Source organism: Vigna unguiculata, chromosome 5 (assembly GCF_004118075.2).
Source record: "Vigna unguiculata cultivar IT97K-499-35 chromosome 5, ASM411807v1, whole genome shotgun sequence".
Taxonomy (NCBI): Eukaryota; Viridiplantae; Streptophyta; class Magnoliopsida; order Fabales; family Fabaceae; genus Vigna; species Vigna unguiculata.
The window spans coordinates 4,205,169-4,209,144 of record NC_040283.1 but is presented as its reverse complement, the minus strand read 5'-3'; the positions used below and the strand labels follow the sequence as shown (position 1 = coordinate 4,209,144).

Genomic DNA, 3,976 nt, shown 5'->3' with positions numbered 1-3,976 from the left:
GTGAGCTTGACCAATATTTTTAAAATCCATCAGTCCTATGCGATCACCTGAAAATAACCTTTATAAAAAGGAAAAATAAAAAGAAAAAGCATGAGAAACACTACTATAGCAATTTCTATTAATAACGACTATCGGAAGTCTATGAAAATAGCTTAAAAATTGTCATTGATAAGACCGTCGTTAAAAGTAACTCGTAATAATGACAGTCTTAAAATACCGTCGTCATTGTGACATTATTCAACGACATTTTAAAAGTCATCGTGGAAATGGATTTTTCTTTAAAGCAGAATGAGATCTCCTTGCCAATAACAATGATGGTCTTGGTATTAGTCGTCGTGGAAGTTTCAAAATTAACGACGATCTTGGTAAGAACCGTTGTTAATTTCGTTTTTTTTTAAGGCAGACTTGTTTTATTTCTTAACACCAACTTGGAAGTAAAAAAAACATTCAACACAATTGCAATACAAACAAATAGTGCCAACACAGTTCCAATCCAGACAGTTTTAACAAAGTTACAAATAACTTATCATATGATAAAATAAGTCTAAACTTCTAAGTCTCCCTAAACCTAACTTTCACTAACTTTAGATAGAAAGTATTTCGCCCAAGTTTGTTGAACATAAGCTATTGCTCCTGAATCCATCTGACTTTGGTCATTGAATTTCTGCAAAAGTGTAGGAGAATTATGAGCAATACATATATAAATTAGTTCTACTTAAAATTGGTACATGAAATATGTTAGTATATTATCTCATCCCAACCACTTTCATAATTGCCTTGAATAATAATGGCTACCATCCATTGCATCACATAATAGTCACACTCAAAGCTTCCAGTTTGTTTGCTACACTACACTTATAGTAATTATACTTAATTATAAATACACATGACAATACTAAAGTAAATGAATGACATATAACATATAAGTACCCGGAGGAAAATTCAAGTGACCCTTTTAGTATTGGTAGTCGATCTACCACTCAATATACTTTGTCCATTAAAAGCACTAAAGTTAAAATTATCAATGTTAGAAAACATGACATTATATATATTCAAGATTAAATTGTAAATGAAGGCATTTATTGAAAAAGACTTACGTATCAATTATGCTCTTCATATAGGGGAGAAGGTCTATGACAAGAGCAAAACCATAAAGCAGTACGCTCTAGCACCTGATACAACAAGCAGTTGCCAATGACAACTGCAATGAAAAATAATGTAAATACATCAAAATTTATTACTACAAAATTTAGACCTTATGAAATTAAAGATAAGGATATAGATACTTATCTATATATGGAGCAATAAAAATCTTTTTATTTCGCTGCATTATGGAATTTTGGATGTACGGTTTTGTTCCAGGGTTTTTGTTACCCATTGGAGTCATGAAATGAGGGTCTATAAACCCATATATGTCATCCTTTTCCGCTTCCACACTCAAACCATGCAAGTACCTAATTTGACAAGGAAAACACATAATTAATATCTAAGAAGGAAATGATTTATAAATGATTCACGTACATCATCCATAATTGCACAATAGACACGTTTAAGTTCCTCGTGCCTGATATGATCTCCATCAAATCAGTTTTATATATGTAGAACGGCAACTCGCTTTCTCTGCCAAAAACAGTGGCATTCCAAGGAATCAAAATTGCATCTGTAGTCATGCTTACAATATATTCCACTAATGTCGTTATTGGATCCTCATAATTTTTTTACACATGCAACTCTGGTTCATCTTGTTACACACAAAAACAAGCATAATATTAGTTAGGATAATATATATATATAGTACATATGTAAAAATATTACTGCACATACAAACCAATTCAATGTGTGGTGTTATCCTCACGAGATGTTTTGGCCAAGTGATGAAAGTTCCAACTGCTTGTGATACAATACCAACCTCTGAAAGTTCCAACAATTGACACATGGACACCTCATCTCTCCTCTATTTTTAGCACTATCAACATGACATTGAGCAAATTCTTTAAACTCATCGACCCCTCTCTCATAATCATCACGTATACGTGATAGATTAATCTAGCTACGATCCATCATTATTCTGTAATAAGAAATAATTCCAACTAAATACAAAAATTAATTGTCGAGGGTTGGACTACCCCAGACTCAATACCAACATGTTCATCAAAACACATATTCATAATATTGACAATTCTAACACTAATTATAGATAATAATTGCCGAAGGTCGGACACCACCAGACTCAATACCAACATATTCATAATATTGACAATTCCAACAATAACTATAGATAATAATTGTCGGGGGTCGAATACCCTTGACTCAATACCAACACGTTTAACAAGAAACTTATTCATAATATTAAATAATTAAAAATAGGGTTAATTATGTTTTTCGTCCCTCAAGTATGGGTAATTTTTGGTTTTAGTCCCCCACGTAACGTTTGGTCATATTCAGTCCTCCATGTTTTAAATATAATGGAATTGGTCCCCAATTTTAAACTCCGTTAATTTTAATTCACACGTGTCTAACGAATGATCACGTAAGGATCCGTTTTCAGCTGAGAGGAAACGGTGCTCCACCCCATTCAGAATTTCATCAAATACTGTCATAAGTGAACATGGATTTCACCCCCCACATACTTCAATCCCCTATTTCGTTCAAACCTACCCATGTGATGGAACGCAATCGCGAACCCCATTTCCAGCCCTACATTTGAAATCGCATCACAAACCAACCCAATCCAACATTTAACCACATAAACAGTGAAGAGAAAAATGAACATTAAACCAAAGAAATTCAAAATGCATAAACGACTAACTTCACTTCTTCGTCCACCAAATGCGAGCAGTTACCACCACCTTCTTCGTCGTTCAAAGCTTGCTTCGTCGTGCCTAGGGACTGTCTTCTTCGTCGTGCCTAGGGTTCTTCCAAATCTCCTTAGCTAAGATTTTTTACAAATGAATACAGCTTAATCACTTTCTAACATAACCCCCATTTAGCAGCTAAGTTGGTTTAGTGAAGTTAATGACATTTTAATGCTAACAAAAACCTCAGCTAAGTTCTTTTAATCACATTAATGACATGTGCCTTATTAATGAGTAACTAAAACGTGCAAAAAAAATCCTCTCAGCTGAAAACGGGATCCTTACGTGGCCATCCGTTAGACACGTGTGAATTAAAATTAACGGAGTTTAAAATTGGGGACCAATTCCATTAGATTTAAAACGTGGAGGACTGAATATGACCAAACGTTACGTGGGGGACTAAAACCAAAAATTACCCATACTTGAGGGACGAAAAACATAATTTACCCTTAAAAATATTACTAAGTTAAAAAAACTTACCTGTAGAAATGGAGCAATGGAGCAGCAATGGAGCTCAAATAAATGAGGGAGGGAGGAGCAATAAACCAGAAACAGTGGTGGTTGTAGCTTCGCACAAGAAGAGGTGGCGATTCGAGCAACGACGATGGGCTTCACACAAGCAGCGGCAGCGGTGGACCTCGCGCAAGCAACTGCAGTGGTAGATACTGGAGCAGAGTTGGGGCGCGAGTAGAGGAGCAGTGGTGGCAGCTTCGTCGGTGGCAGCGCCTCAGCCAGCAGACCTTCGACGGTGGCAGCGCCTCAACCAGTGACAACTTCGACGATGGCACGACAAACCCAATGACAATGTTCAACGACGGAAGCCACTCACCCAGCGACAACGTTCAACGGTGGTAGAGAGAACCTTCGACGGTGACGGCGCGTAGAGGATGGCAAAGAAAATTGTTTAACGGTGGCGAAGGAAACTTTGAAAAACGCAAAGTAAAAACAGGAAAAGGTGAAACTATTTTTTTAATCCTCGACGCATTTCCATGACGGTTCTCAATATAACTATCGACATTACTACGAAAATAACGACGACTTTACTAATAGTCGTCGTTGATACCTCAACCATTCAAATTGTAGACGATTAAATGTAAAACTGTCATCAATTTTGATCATAT

General features: G+C 36.1%; 1 long non-coding RNA gene across 1 annotated transcript; it reads right to left on the bottom strand.

Annotated features, from left to right (window-relative positions):
* Positions 1 to 484: 484 nt before the first annotated feature.
* Positions 485 to 1,201, bottom strand: LOC114185103. The gene is made up of 3 exons (XR_003604748.1): positions 1,098 to 1,201; positions 931 to 1,006; positions 485 to 664 (listed from the first exon to the last, which is right to left on the bottom strand). It is a non-coding gene; the product is annotated as an uncharacterized LOC114185103 (long non-coding RNA).
* Between the last annotated feature and the right edge of the window lie 2,775 nt (positions 1,202 to 3,976).